The sequence below is a fragment of the Coenobita brevimanus genome, chromosome 68, assembly GCF_032717465.1.
Source record: "Coenobita brevimanus isolate Jiangsu-jjx chromosome 68, ASM3271746v2, whole genome shotgun sequence".
NCBI classification, from domain to species: domain Eukaryota; kingdom Metazoa; phylum Arthropoda; class Malacostraca; order Decapoda; family Coenobitidae; genus Coenobita; species Coenobita brevimanus.
Window position 1 is genome coordinate 28,665,775 of NC_137021.1, and position 16,966 is coordinate 28,682,740.

At 45.0% G+C, this 16,966-nt stretch overlaps 1 pseudogene; it reads left to right on the forward strand.

Annotated features, from left to right (window-relative positions):
• Window positions 1-16,250: 16,250 nt before the first annotated feature.
• The window catches only part of LOC145405873 (uncharacterized), a 28,108-nt pseudogene continuing 27,392 nt past the window's right edge, over window positions 16,251-16,966 (forward strand).

Genomic DNA, 16,966 nt, shown 5'->3' on the forward strand with positions numbered 1-16,966 from the left:
TCAGGTCAAACTGAGCGAAAAGTTCACTACATTTACATTAACAACTAATTGTTATGTAGCATGATGTATGAAATACACTGTGTAGGTGTGACAGTTGTGGTGTAACTGTGCCTACTTGTAAAATGATATAATACAAGTTAATAGTAAAGAGACAACGAGGCAGAAGAGAAGAGGCAGCAGCATGCGGCAGGGACGATCAGCTGATCTGCACGACAATGCTGCACCCGCCAGCTGCACCTGCGAAAGGAATCAAGGTGGAGCATCAAAAGTATCATTTCTCTCTCTGCCTAGCAATCAGTACTTATGTTTATTATTAACCAGGAAATGTAGTCTTTGGATTTACAAATCTCTCAGAACCCTTGTAGTTTACAAGTTAACCTAGCATTATTAACCAGGAAACGTGCCAGTTCTTGAATTGCTCAAATTTCTCAGAACAGGCAGTTTACTGGTTAACCTAACTCTATACTTACAATTAATGACAGAAAGCTGAGAATCCCTATGCAATCTCAGGCAGGTCACATTTTAACACCCACCGTGGGTGTGAACACTCATGTGGATAATGTGCATTCTCTGGGAATCCTATCGAGAAGGCCCACAACTCAAGACGTTCCACAAGGTAATTCATACACAGCCTCGGATTGTCCTTACGGGGGTCTCAAACTTTCCCTTAACCTATGGTATACATGTATATACAGGTCCTGGACATAACGTGTCCTGTGGGACCAACGGCCAAGACGTCAGGTATTACTGGTACACTTTTATCTGGGAACCAGGCTGGTCCTTGGATTACTCATATCTCTGAGGACGCCTGTCTTATAGAACCCAGCATACAACAGTTGCCCGTGTTAGTCTGCAGTTAGCAGGCTAGACATCAGGTCTTCGCCTACGTTGTCACTTCCTTTGATGTATCTTACAACAAAGTTAAAATGCTGCAAATACAGTGTCCAGTGTGTTAATTTGCATTAGCTGTCTTAGTCGTGCTGAGACTAGTGAGTGGCATATGATTAGTTTCCAGGGTGAATGGTGCTCCATATAAATAATAGTAATATTTCTTAACGCCATCAACCACGGCCAAGAGTTCCTTCTCAACAGTACTGTAATTCCTCTCAGTGGGTTTTAGCTTACGGCTGTGGTATGCCACTGGAAAGAATCCACCTTCCGATTCTTTCGTTAATACAGCACCTACTCCATCTTGTGAAGCATCAGTGCGCAGTATGAAAGGTTTGTTGGAATCAGGCAACTTTAAGATAGGCTCCTTACACAGCATATTCTTAAGGGCGGCAAAAGATCTCTCTTGCGCTTCTCCCCATTCAATGGTGTTTGGAACATGTTTTCAAAGCACCTCGTACAACGGTTGGGCAATGAGAGGAAACTTGGGGATAAAACTCCTATAAAACCCCACTAGGACAAGGAATGCCCTAACCTGTTTCTTGGTCACGGTTCTCGGGGCTTCTCTAACTTTCCTAATATTGTCACCCTGACACCTGCAGCGATTGTTCCCAACAATCTGTCTGAGGAACTCCACCTCACTGTGAGCAACTTTACACTTGCTATTCTTCACAGTCATGTTGATACAATGGAGTCTACTGAAAACAATTTCCAAGAGTCTGAGGTGTTCCTCCAACGTGGCAGAATGAACGAGGACATCCTTAACGAACATCTCTACTCCTACGATACCATGGAGCACTTGTCTCATGGCACGATTGAATACTGCTGGGGAATTGGTAAGTCCAAATGGGAGGGCTTTATACTGATACAACCCCCTAGGAGTAGCAAAGGCAGTGAACTGACAGTTCTCGGGGTGAAGGGGAATCTGAAAGAACCCCTTCGCCAAATCGAGCTTTGTGAAATATCATGACCCTGCCAGCTTGGAGAAGATGGCAATGTGGTCACCCATCAGCTCAGCATCCACTTTGGTGATTGCATTTAGCCTCCTATAGTCGCCACAAATCCTGACTCCACCATGCTTCTTGCGGACTACTACCATTGGACTACAGTAAGGAGATGAGGACTTTTCAGTAATACCTGCAGTCTCCATGTCAACAATTTCGTTGTCTACTGCGTCCAGTAGTCGCATAGGAATTGGATATGGCTTAACCTTTACAGGAGTATTGCTGGTCAACTCAATTGTGTGACAATCAACCTATGCAAGTCTTGGTTGGTCAGAGAAGACATCAGCATGCTGACGGACCAGTAACTTTATCTCCAGTGGTCGCATAGGAATTGGATATGGCTTAACCTTTACGGGAGTATTGCTGGTCAACTCAATTGTGTGACAATCAACCTATGCAAGTCTTGGTTGGTCAGAGAAGACATCAGCATGCTGACGGACCAGTAACTTTATGGCATTCTGGTCACCTAATGCTAAGTCAGTGTTAAGTAAAATATCTCCAACAGTCTTCTCCTGATGGGACTGAACTGTTAAGGGTTCGTCATCATGGTCATCAGCTGGGATCACCGCGGCTGCCCCGGTTTCTTCCAGTGGCTGGTCACTATCATCAGCTACTCATAGGCCAGTCTCCTCAAGGTTTGACTCATGATAAGCTTTCAACATGTTAACATGAAACCTTTTGCGAAGATTCCCCATCTGAATTATGTAGTTGAGGTCTGAAATGGGCTCAGCTACATCAAATGGACCCTTCCACTGTGCCAACAACTTGTTCTGGGCAGTGAGGAGTAACACCAAGCGCTTATCACCTGGACTAAACTTCCAGAGTTTTGCCTTCTTATCATATTAGGCTTTCCGAACTTCGCACGCCTTGATCAATTCTTCCTTAGCTAACTCGCACATTGACTGGAGGCGATCAGCTAGATCAAGGATGTAGGTGAAGGTGGTCTTGACTTCAGGGTCGGGTTCTTCATCATCCCATAACTTGCGAAGGACTTGAAGTGGTCCACGGACCGACCTTCCATACACCAGTTCAAAGGGTGAGAACTTCAAGGAATGCTGTGAGGCTTCTTGATAAGCAAATAGAAGAGGAGCAATGAACCACGGCCATTCCTTTGGCTGTTCGGCGGCCATGTGCTTTAACATCTTGGGAGTCCCATTGAACCTCTCACACAACCCGTTACACATGGGATGATAAGGCGTAGTTCGTAGGCCTCGGATGGACAACAACCTGAATGCTTCATTCATCATTGCAGAGGTGAACTGCAAACCCCGGTCACTTAAGACCTCTTTGGGGATACCTACGCGACAGAACACTTCAATCAATGCCTCAGCAACAGTGACGGCCTCTATATTCTTAAGGGCCACAGCTTCAGGCCACAGTGTGCTGAAGTCAACAATGGTGAGGATATACCTTGATCCATCACTTGCCCAAGGAGAGATTGGCCCAACAGTGTCAACTGCTACTCTCTCCAACGGTTCAGAGATTATAGGGATTGGTTTCAATGGCGCAGGACGGACACATCTCCGGTCAGTGGTACTCTGACACACATCACAGGAACGCACAAGCCTTTTTATTTCCTTTCCCATTCCTGGCCAGAAAAAGTCAGCATGGATGTGGTCAGAGGTTTTCTTTTGGCCCATGTGACCTCCCATTACTGAACAATGACCTAATTCGAACACTGCCCTGTGATACTTCGCGGGAACGACGAACGGCAGTCGCACCTCGCCCTGGGTATTTGTGACTCACGATATAGCTGTCCTCGCTTGCGAAGGAATCTGGCTTGACCTCCCCATGAATACTTAATCACTTTACCCTCCAGCTTCTTACTGAGGTAAGTGTTGGGTCAGACTGTTGTTCTTGGACAACATCTTGACTACGGATCAGATCTTGCAGCGTTGTGATGGTCAACGGGGTGACACGATTCGGAGCCTTGGCCATGTCTCGTGTTACTGCAACAGCTGAAGTCTGAGTAGCAACATCTATGGCGTAACTGTTTTTGACCCCCGGTATGTTGCCGATAACGAGGTCAAACAAGGGTTCTGGCATGACAACAGCAGCTATCAAGCCAGTGTAGAAAGGAGATGCCACCTGGATACGTGCCTCAGGGAACAATCTCACTGATCCATCAATAAGTCTAACTTGGATCTGCTTGCCTGTGTACTCATCGGGTCAAACTAAACTTTGCTTGACAGGGCAACCTGAGGAACCATTATCTCTCAGGACACTTACAGAAACACCTCCCACAAACCCTGGCTGAACAAGAAAGGCAGTGTTACTGGTGGAAGGGTCTGAGGAGGTAGCAGCCAGTCATTGGTGAGACTGCGGAACAAATGATGCAGCAAATGTGGGGGCCTGAGAACTAGATGCCTGAGGGGTCGTGCTCACCATCTGAGGAGCTGAAGCATTGACCACCTGTGGAGGAGGGTTCACTGTCGCTGGGGGACTAGTGAACTGCGAAGTACCCGTATTGGTGGGGTTGGCACCACCGTGCGCTTGTTGTGGAATGAAAGCTGCATTTGCATCCTGCCTCTGATACACTAGAGTCGATTGTCCTGACTGAGGGTTACGAGGTTTGTCCTTGCCCTGCTGCTGCTTGAAATACCGGTACTGCTGCTGGTTAGGGTTCTGCTTGTCGTAACGCTTCCACTCAGGTTTCTGGGTATTTTGCCCCTGGTCCTTCTTCTGCAGTTTTGGACCTTGGTCATTATTCTGGGAAAGGTCTTGTTGTTGGGGTTCAGTCTGAGAAGGTTTCCCAGATTTGTCAGCTTTCCTTTTTCAGGTGTGCTGCTTACGAGTTTGATACCCGTATGCAGTGAAGAATGCATCAGCCTTGTTCACCATTTGCCTGGCATCCTTTACCTGGCAGATTTTAAGCTGAGCCATAAGTTCGGCAGGCCACGACTTTTCTAGCTGCATGCGCAGCATAAGGTCAATTATCCTTTCATGCATGGAAGGAGTTTCATCTTTCTCCATCCACTCATCTAAGTAAGCAGTAAGCTGATCAAGAAACTGAACGGCAGTCTCTTTTTCTTGTAAACGCACCCTCATAAACTGACTCTTGGCATCGTCAACTGTGAGACTGTACTCTTTGACGAGTGTGGCCTTCATCGTCTCATACGTGAAATTGTTTCCACGAATTCTGTGGAGAATATCGAGGGCAGGGCCCTCAAACAGGCTAAGAAACTGAAGCCGCTTAGCTGCAACATCCAGCTGGTACAGTTGAGCCATGTCTTCAAAACAAGCTATGAATGGCTCGATTCACTCGCCTTCCTTGTATGGAGGATGCTTGATGTGTGGGGTCGCCATAATATGTGCAGGGAGAGCGCTCGTGGAGCTTGGGCCAGCTGCACCAGATGTGTTTGAAGCCAAGGAATCTCGCTTGAGCTTCAACATCTTAAGTTCATGTTTTTCACGTGCCTCACGCTCGGCACGTTCTTGTTCTCTCTCTCTCTCTCGCATTCCTCGCGCTGTTCTCACTCATATTCACGTTCTCTCTCTTGTTGTTCTAACTCGAGTTGACGTTCTTTCTCACGTTGTTCTCGCTCATATTCACGTTGTTCTCGTTCTTGTATTAACTCGAGTTCGCGCTGTTTTGCTCGTATTACTTTCTCTCTCACGGTCCTCGCATTGTTTTCGCTCGTGTTCACGTTCTCTTTCACGTTCTTTACGAGCATCTTTCTCATGTTGTTGCTCCTAACTAAACCGTGAGAGGACGCAGTTTTGGATTTTTCAGGTTCGCTAAGCCCCATATCTCTAGCTTCATCTACATAGACATTGGCAGCCATGATGCTAACTCAGTCTGAGTGAACTAAGGACTAAGTTCTGACTGCTATTTTGCAAAGAAATGCCAATAATCATGAGTAAAGAATATAGGGACAGGTTAGTGGTGACCAGTTTTATCTAATTAAACTGGTAAAGAAAGAAAAAAAAAAAACTGACTAAAAAATATGACGTAAGATTAATAGAAATGAATCAATAATCACCAGTAAAATAATGCCTGTAGACTTTAATAATAAATACCTAAGTATGAGTGAGTGAGTATTATCTAGTGAATAACTTTAGAGCTAGGAGTTAATATCCTGAAATGAGGTCGCCAGATGTCACAGGGTTTTTAAGAATGTGTAAATTGGATAAAGGTTATGTGTTTTGCTTGAAAATAAAGACAGTGAATTGATTTGTGAAAATCAAGCAGTGATACTTTATTTCGGCTTACTTCACCGATTCTCTAAGGATGTGAATTTATAAACTTTCTCAACAGTACACAGCAGAGACTTATTACTCACAAATGCTGTTTGTTAGTACTGCTAGCCTCACGAGAAAGTGACTCCACCCCTGACAATCAATAACTAATGCTATGAATGATAAACAGGTTCTTGCTGATGCATTAACTCCAAGTTGGCACAACAGATTTAAGTTTGATGCAAAAGGACTGGCCTAAGTACCAGTTATGAATAATGCAAAGCGTTATGCAAACTAGGAGTGGTAAGTAAAATAAATTTAATATGGAAAAATAAAACACGAGTTTGCATTACATTAAGCTCAAGAGAAAAGAACTGAAATTTTATTATTTACAATGAGAAAAATTTACGGTACATGTTTCAAAATGAATTCAAAACAACAAAGAGAATACACTCACTCGGTCACTCACAAGCTAAACTAAACTCTTAAGCCTAGGAAAAACGAAAAGAAATACTGGTCAGAAAAGGGGGACTAGGCGGGATGAACTGGGCGTCGTTACGTAGGAAGGGCACTGCTACCACGCTGAACCTCTATGTCGGATCACACTGAATGGAGATTTCAGGAACTTGCTGAAGAACGACCTGCTTTCACGGCGCACAAAGTCTGACTGACTTCAAATTCTGAGAGAGGGGCAAGTGCTGGCCGCGCTTCCTAATGGCCACCGGAATTAGTTTGAGCGATTCACACCCACAATAAATCACTCAGCGGAGGTGCTAATGTTGCTCACAAGGACGATCACATATGAAGTAGTGAAAAATGTTCTGAAAACACTCCCGATCGGGTGAATACGGGGACGGTTAAACCCAGTGAGAAGCAGTGGAAATTCCACTAGAATTAGTGGTTTTCTACCAAAGTTCAATGTCACGAGTATATTTAGATACAGAATTGCGCCAATTCGTTACAGACTGAATGCCGTACAGTATTAGGTTTTCGCATAGGACAAAGGATACTGTTTAAATGAAAACCTCCACAGTGAAGGTGTAAATCCCTCACTTGTCAGTGTACACAGCCTTTCGATGTAGGCTTTCTAGAACAAAGCAGATTACATTTGTTTGCTGCACAATAAATAAGTAATACCCTGTCCGTGCGTTTGTTAAGAGTATACTGCATGAATTACGAATGGGGAATTACTGAGAGTTTGAAGTACTGTCAGTTGCACCAGCAAAATTAATTCCGTCATGACTCCCACAGCCTATATATATATTGTTTTCCGTGATGATAGTGCTTTCTTTATTCACTAGAAACCGAACCAAAAAGTTAACGTTACTGAAACTAAACTAGCCTCTTGTGATAAAGAGAAAAGAACAGCCATATTCAGTTACAGCATGATATACTGACAGCTGGCCTTGTGAATGACAGCTGGCCTTGTGAATGAAGGACCTCTTTGGGGGTACAATGGAAATCATGTTTTTTTTTTTTTTTTTTTTCCAGTAACACTCAATCATTGAATTTGCTGCATATAAACATGATGTAGCAAAACGATTACAATGTATATTGACGAGTGTTATGGCCGAGAATTTTGAGCTTTGTATTTGACTCCAGATAACATCATATAATTTCAACCAGCTGAAGAGAAGGCACCGCAGCCAAAGGTTTATCCAAAACAATATAGAAGTTTAGGTGCTTCAGGCTGTTGCCCTTTGTCATTGTCGTAATTTGATACCACATTATCTTCCACAAGTAGGTAATCATATTATATCAGGTAGTGTCACAAAAGAATTCATTGTGCTTTAATACTTAACCCGCCGCGTGCCAGTGCCATTTTAAAACGGTCTGACAAAATTCCGCTGCCAGTGCCAGTGCCATTTTGAAATGGTTTAAAAAAAAAAAAAAAAATAACTGTGACCACATTTTTCAAGATTCGCAGGTAAAATTTGGCAGGCAGCTATGGTAACTGTTCCTCTACCATCCCCCAGGCTGTCGGTGCCATACACTCACTTGCTTCCCCCCTCAGGCTCTCTCTGCCTCACTCTGCCTGTGTGCCTCACCCAGTGCTGTACATAGTGAAGGCATTTTGCAACTATTTTCATGTAAGTGTAAGTTGTAAATACTGTCTTGTAAGTGAAAGGACTGTATAGTGAAGGCAAGTTGTAAATACCTTCTTGTAAGTGCCAGGACTGTATGTAATGAAGTCAGGTTGTACCTATCTTCAAGTAAGTGTAAGGTAATGAATTCACAGTGAGAAAGACATGCAAATTGTGATAGATGTTCAAGTAATAAGTAATCAGAAAAGTGTACTGAACATTGCTATTCCTTCCCAGCATAAATACCTGAGTATACCTTATATAGAAAATGGTTTTCTCTCACGTGGTGAGTGTGAGAGAGTGGCTATACCTGTATACGAGTATGCAGGACTCAATACTGTAAAACTCATTTCCGAGCCTCGGTGAGCATTTTAATGGTGAAATTCATTGTTTCCACATAATTATCTATCATTTTAGCCAAAAACAAGGTCAAAAAATGGCTGGCAATGGGGCGACCCATAGGGCTAAAAACACCTGGCACGCAGGTTAAATATTTATTAAGATGGAATGGCAAATACCATCTAGACTGATGGGATATGATTTGGGTGAACAGAATAATTTTCCATTAAATTGTTTAGTTTCACTTTTGAAGGCTCCAACATGCTTGCATGCATCGGCCTTGGTCACCTAATGGCGGCTTTCCATGCTGCACGTTCTATTGCAGCCTCCCTGTTCAGTCCCATAACCCTGAGATCACACTTAATGACCTCGTCCCATGTCTTTCTCGGTCTACCCCTCATATCCCCACCCCAAATATTAACACTTCTCACCTTCCTAACCCAGTTATCGTGCCCCATCCTCTTCACATGCCCAAACCATCTCAATCTGCCTCTCCTCATCACAACACCAATACACTACAGTCCTATCCTACCTCTCAACTCTTCCATCGTAAACCCAGCCCCCCCCCCCAGACCTTGCATGCAGGGATGTACTACACACCCACCTAATCATTGTCATTTCTGTACATCTGAGCCTGCGACTATCCTCCTCTTTTACTGCCCAGGGCTCACTACCATACAGCATAACACTCCTAACACATGCTGCATACAAAGACCCCTTAGCACATAGGGAGAGTCCTCTCAATGTCAGGAGAGTCAAGAGCTCGCTGAACTTCTTCCAACCACTTCTCACCCTAGCCACAGAGCTAGCTCTAGCCCCACCTTCAGCACACATGTCTCCCAAATAACAGAACTCTTCCACACACTCAAGAGATTTACCAGCAGGTTCAATCCTTTCACGCCTGACAATCTCCACCTGCTCTCCCCGACACGCCGTTCACATAAAATCAGCATTATCTCGCAGTCTACCTCTGATACCACTACATCTCTTGTGCACCCATATATCACAAACACCGAACAAGATGGAATTACTTCCCACACCCTTGTGGCAAACTGCACATGGCCACTCTCCCTCGTCTTCGACAGTACCGCCACCAACCCTACAGTAGATATCATCACTTTTGTTTTATCTGCATTTACCCTTAAGCCCTTGTGCCCCATCTCTCCACATCCTAAACCTTTCCTCCGCCTCCCTTTCGTTCTCTGCAATCAACACCAAATCATCAGCATACATCTCCCAAGGGATTCATTTCTTAAGTCACGTGAAAGGGGTTCAAGTACCATGATAAACAACATGGGACTCAAAACTGGCCCCTGATGCACACCAACCTTCATGGAAAACTCATAACTCAAATCTCCATTCACTCTTACCTGGGTGTGAGCACCACATACATAGCCACAACCACCCTAACCAGCCACTCCTCCAAGCCAAGCTTTCTCATTGCCCACTTCACGACCTCTGTAGGGACTCTGTCAAAGGCCTTTTCCAAATCAACAAAAACAAAATACAGATCCCTTTCCTTCCCAATATATTTTCCTGAAGCTGTCAAACAATGAATATGGCATCAGTGGTCCCCCTAACTGGCTTAAACCAAAACAGCATCTCATCAATATTCACTTTTTCTCTAATCATACCTTCTAAAATTCTCTCCATTACCTTCATTATCTGATCTAAAAACTTTATACCTCTATAATTTCCTCTTTCCAGGGCATCACCTTTCCCTTTATACACATTTACAATTATACTCTTCAGCCAATCATCTGGGACAACACACTCATAAATAATCATGTTAATCAGGTCAGTGACTAACCTCACCCCTATATCTCCTGAGGCCTTCAACATTTCGGCAGTCAACCTAGACACACCTGCTGCCTTTCCCACCTGCAACCTGCCTATTGCCTCACTCACAGTGGCAGCATCAATCAAAGGCCAAGGGCTGAACACTGGATCTGCTGGCTCCAAACCTTCCCTGTCCCAGTCAAACTCCTCATTCAACAACCGGCTATAATGTTCTCTCCATGCATCTTTAATATCCTCACCGTTCACCACTACCCTTCCTTCATCATTCTTCACACAGCTCACCTATAATATCCCGATTATCCCTCTGCATCTGATTTGGCACCTTCAATATCATATTTTTCCTTTCCTCATGATTTGGTTATCAAGTAAAAGTCTCTGTGACTCAGACTTCGCCCTGTATACCTCTCTTCTAGCCCTATGCTTGGCAGCCAAGTATTCCTCCTTTCTACCACCCTTCTTCCATTCCCGGAAAAACCATCTTTTTTCCTTAACTGCAGCTTCTACACCCTCATCCCACCATCAACTTTTTGTCTTGGTGGTCCTCTTGTCCAACCGCATATTACATCAGTAACTCTCAAGAGATTGTTCTTAAGGGCTCTGTACTGTTCATTAAGGATACCTCAGTTGGTTGACTATCAGGAAGTGAAACTTTTCCAGTGTTCTGATCGCCGATTGCTGGATTGATTGATTATATATAATAAAAAAACTGGTAGCACAATTGCCAGGGTTATATGCCGCCAGACGTCAAGATGAAAACCACTGACTAATCTAAAGGCCAAGAAAAAATATGAATACTATACAAAGAAAAACACACAATAATCCCTAAAACACCAGCAACAAGCACTACAAAAAAATATTTAAAAATCTTTGTGCAGCAGTCCAGCTGTCACCACAAAATTGAGGGTCCCCCCTCTCATACAGCAGGCCACCTCCCCAAGCACTTATGAGAGATGGTACAACCCATCACCCGCCTAGTGCTCAGAGAGGTATCATTGTCGTAATTCTCTAAGAATAGGGCACTCCACCAGCAAGTGCCGAACAGTCAGGGGGACCAAGCAATCATCACAGAATGGAGGGAGAACGCCCTCCATTAAAAATCCATGAGAGATCCGGGAGTGGCCAATTCCCAGCCTGCATAAAGCTATCTCCCATCAGCGAGACAAGCCTCGGGGAGTTAAGGAGCCCACCTTGCCCCAAAAAATATGCATCTTGTTAGGTACCACCGCATCCCAGAGGTCTTGCCAAAAATGCCAGACCTATTTAGCAGCAGAGGAGTAAAAATCACATGTAGGCAGCCGAAGCAGAGGAGGATGGCATTCCATAAACGTGGAAGGGCTAGCCGATGCTGCCTTAGCACACATGAGAATCACTCTGACAAAAATCCACTCGACGGTCATGATGGCCAAGGAGAAAAACTTTTAAAAATTGATTAAACCAGTGATTGGATGAATTAAGACTCCATTCCAGACAGAGCACTGTGGGATTCAGTAAAAATCACAAAAACAGAATGGGGAAGAGTAAAATGATATGAAGATTAAAATGATTTGGAGAGTGTGTAACATCATAATCGGTTCTGCTGTATATATTGAAACATTATCATGAAGGCTACTGCCCCGACTAATGGAAGAGAATGATGAAACCAAAGTCTACTCCTGTAACGGTCTTATATCCGTCATTGTAGAGAGGGACAGAGCCCTCATGAGTTGCGAAATTTTCTAAATAGAGAGAGAGGGACAAGTGAGAGGGAAGTGCGCTTCTTTTACCAACAACCGACCTACAAAATGTCACAAGGAAGTAGCCAAAGACTCACACTCAGAATCAGATGTGCTCAAACTGCCAGTCTTGGAACAAAAAAGACAGGCATAACAGACCGGACCCTGTAACCTAAGGACTTCGGGAAACTAGGACGAGTGTCATAAGCGGAAAATCGGGACTCCTTGGAGAACATGGGAAAAGGAACTGTGTGTGGAAGACAATGAAGACTATACCAATGCCTCATCGTCAACGACAGGCGACGTAAATCCAAAGGTAAGGCATCAGCACTCACCAATAAACTCGAAATTGGGGATGATTTGAATGCCCCAGATTCCAGACTATGACAGGCAGTGACGTATGCTCTCTCTAGCTCGAATAAGACCGTGACCTTATGTTGGTTAGTGGAGAAAGTGTCACCGAAAGAAGATTTCAAGGACAGTATGGCATGAGAGGTGGATCGTATTTTATGAAAATAATTTTGGACAGGTGATGGGAAGTAACATGAAAGAATTAAGGGAAATTGGATGATAATTCATTGCCTGTAGGTGGGCTTTATCTGGCTTGGTGATAACTACAGAAACACCATAAGAAGCTGGGAACTCACCAGTACATCAGATCATATTAAACAGTGACAGCAAAAATGAAGGAGACTCATCAGACAGGTGACATAAAAAAAGCATAAGGAATATCATCACAGCAAGGAGAGGAATCATGGCACTGTGACAGAGCCTCCTGGAGTTCAGAAATAGAAAAGGAGACATTATAAGACTCTCCTCCCAAAAGAGGCAAAAATAAGACCCCACAGAAGAGGCAAAACTGAGACCACAATACTCTAGGCGCCGACGGAGGCAAAGACGAAGGTGAATCTGTATCCTTCTATGATACACTGGTAAAATGATCAACAGCGAACTCAGCAAGAGCAAAAGGATCAGCCACAGTTCCACCTGCTGCAGACAAAGCTGGAAGGGAGGGAATGGTAAAATTTCCTGAAATTCTCTTTACCCAGTTGCACATGTGAGTGACGAAAGTCCTCAAACTGATGGAGGAAACATAACCCCTCCAGGACGAATGCCTGGCCTCCTTCAAAGCCCGACTACTATGAGCTCATGCCCTCTGATACGCCACCAAATACTGAGGTCCCCAGAGTAATGACAAAGTCGAGAGAAGGCTGCTCGTTTGGCTGTCACTGCAGAACTACAATCAGGGTTCCACCAAGGAACCAGATGTTTAGAACAGTGATCCCTCATACTTGGAACAGATAACAGGGCTGCTGAGTGTAAAACGTCAGTGAAATAAGAAATCACCTTAGTAATACAGTATTCACAGAAAGGGCAATGGAACTTAATTCCCTGAAAAGTGGCCAGTCAGCCTTATCCAGATCCTAGCGAGGAAGATGAAACTGAGATTCACCTTCAACAGCAGTCAAAAGTAATCGGAAATGGTTGCTGGCATACAGGTCTGGCAACACAACTAAGTTAAAATCTACAACAGCATCAGTTGAGCACAAGGACAAATCAACAGCAGTAAAAGTTCCAGTCTGGCGATGGAAAAAGGTCATCTCATTGGAAATTAAAACACCCAACCCTTCATCTTCCACTAAGGAAACCAGCATAACAGTAACATTTCGAGGGTTGACCTCACTGTCACCCCACAGTGTATGGTGATCATTCATGTCTACTAGCAAGAGAAAGGGAGAAGGAACGCCATTAATGAGGTGTTGGAGAGATCCACCCCTTCAACAGTACTGTAGCACTAGGAGGACAATAAAGACTACAAACTGTATGCAGTGACTTAAAAAAAAAAAAAAATGGAGAGGAACAGCCTGCAGGGGAGTGCAAGGGTCCAGACAAGTGTATGGAATATCCTGGCGATGGAAGAGAGCAGCACCTCCATGACAATCTTGGTTTGCCACAAGATCAGAATAAAAGCCATGGTAGCCAGAGGCAAAGGAAGGAACAGCATCATCAACCATGGTCTTGATGTAAATGAATATAGGAAATAATTGTGCAACAAGATGGCACAGTTCGTCATAGCCAGCAGGTAAACCCTGACAATTCCACTGAATCTAATATATTATAGCACTAGGTGTGTGTCTGCGTTGTGTGTAATTCACCGGGTCGGTCAGGATCACTTGATGGTCGTGATCTAGGTCAATTAATTCTCTTGACCTAGGTCGTGATCATCAGCATTTTACCCTCCCGGAAGGGAGCTGAGAGCTCATATAGTCCGATCTAAGGGCAAGGCTGTGACCTTCACACACCCACACACCCGTCCCCTTGCTCAAGGGGGACAGTAACCACCCACTTCGTCAGTGAAACTTTTCGCAACCTGAGCGAGGCGCGAACTCCCGTCTACCAGATGGCAAGCGAGAACGTTACCACTGCACCAGCGAGCGGTGTGTGTGTGTGTGTGTGTGTGTGTGTGTGTGTGTGTGTGTGTGTGTGTGTGTATTTTGGGCAGCCAAAACTACACATTCAAATTGCACCAGAACTGGCACAGAAATCGCAAAAAATTCGCTGATATGAAAAAAAACTTGGTCCCATCACGATTGAAAAACTTTTACTATATATAATGAGTGATCACAGTTTGACCCAAAAAGGCTGCTCCTGGCACCCAGCATAGGATCTCCATAGAATTTTTTGCCCACAGGTACAACTAAGGTATTTTGGACTTGCCTTCAGACAACTTGAGTTCCATTCCCGAAGCTGCAAACAACACGATCAATTGGCTAGCTGCAAAAAATCCAAGTGACAACATTACCCTAGAGCAGCACATAAACGCAAGAGCCCTCCACAGGAGCAAGTGCGAGGGGCCCGAAGGGCACACGAGCACTTGTGATAGAACCTATAGGGGAGGGTGAATCGGAATAAGGTGTGGGATTGTACAACTGACAAGAGAACAGGTTTGTACTGATGCTTGGGAAGGCCCTTAGGAAAAGACTGCCCAGCACTAGGAACCTGCACCCTATTCCAAAGAAGAAAGTTTTTTAACATTCCTCCTCTGAGTTGGAACAACAGTTTGCTTGGAAGGTTCCTTGGAGGCAGCCCTGGATGATACAGGACAGCCAGTGCCACCACCAGAAGCCCCAGAATTAGAAGTAGATTCAACAGGACCAGAGCCCTGTGAGGATGATATGCTATGCAGCAGAACTGAAGCACCAATGGTCTGTACAACACTATCTCCAGGTGGGGACCACACCACAGGTGGACCATCAATTTCAGTCTCCACCTGGCTAGACTCCATAGCCTCCAGGGCAGAGGAAACAGGAGAGAGGTGGGCACAGGGTTCCACAACAGACGCCTTACTGTAGGTGGACGGTCTTACGGCTTAGAGGACTCTGAAGAACCATGGTGACATTTGCCGGGTACAGATAGAACTTCAGGCATGCTGGACAAGACAGGACAAGGAGATATGTCAACATGGACACCACCATGGAAGTGAGCAAACCCTGAATAACCAAAGTGGGGACAGAAACAGTCAGAGTAGAGGGTAGGCGAACACCAGTCTCACACCTGGGACAGCATCTGGCAAATCATCAGATGAGAAGTGGGCAATGGAATGGACCAAGGCAGCCTCTGAGATACAGCGCAGTGACAGGCACTCCAGGAAGGACAACAGCATAAGTAACCCCGGGCTGGAAGAAGTGAGTCTGGGCCCTCCTCTTTGCTTCAAGATACAAAACCTTCTCATATGTACAAATGCATAAAATCTCCCCCAGGCAGTATTGAGGACAGTTTCTAGAAGATGCAGCATAGGGACTTCCACAGTGATAGCATTTAAGGGGTTCTTGTGAGTCACTGGTATGACTTGGTCCACAGGAGACAGATATTCCAGGAAGGACAGCCTGTGCACAGCAGCAAAGTCAACCAACATTTCCATATCCCTGACAGTGGAAACATTACTTTGGGGTTGGCAGAAACTGATAACCAGACCAGATTCGCAGATGTATAGTAGACAACGTTAACCCATCCCGTCTGGGTGCCATGTATACATATTGTCCCAGGGCCAACTGGGTGACATGTATACATGATCTAGTTATTCATGTCCTTGTCTGAATGTTCAGCTGGTTATTTCCACCACACGCAGCCACTGGCAACCCTCCGGCATGCATCCCAGTCATGCTTCAGTTGCCTGCATACCTCCGTTATGAATACACCTAAGCAAAAAATTTTCATGTGTTTGGACCCTTGGGTGAGTGCCCATGGCTGCCAACTTCAACACCAGTGAAGATAAAGGCCCGAAAAGGAAAGGCCTTAGTGATAGTGCAGTTGGGAGGGAACTGGACCTGCCATTATTGTCAATAGTGAGTGGGGATAGTGGCTCCTCTGACGAAAGTGACCTCGCCATGCTGAGTATGGAAATGTATGCATCAGATGAGGAGGGTGACCATGAGTTCTTCACTGTGCAGCAATCTATTCCCTCTGCACGATCATCACCCTTTTCTGATGATGAAAATGGGTCAGATGATAAAGATGATCCTGCAGAGGGTGATAATTGCACAGTGAAGATGGAAGAGGAGGTAGGGGGTGAAGAAAGGAAAGAGGTGGAGGATGGTGGGAGGAGGAAACCCTGAAGGCTGAGCCACACACCAGAACGTGACTCACGGCATACCGTGGAAATTTCCACACATCCTCCCTCAACACTAGCTTCTCCCACACGTTCTGCATCTGTACTTGCTGCACCACATGCCTTGTCAAGCTGGCCTGCCTCACTACATGCATTGCCACATTGGCCTGCCTCATCATGTGCCTCACCTTGCTGGCCTGCCTCACCACGTGCCTTGCCATGCCAGCCTTCCTCACCATGTGCCTCATCACCACAGCCAAGCATGTTGGGTTAAGTTGGTGCAGGTGCACATTAACCCGCCCCATTCCGACGTTTTCTGGGCAGTGGTACGCCCCAGTCCCGACATTTTTG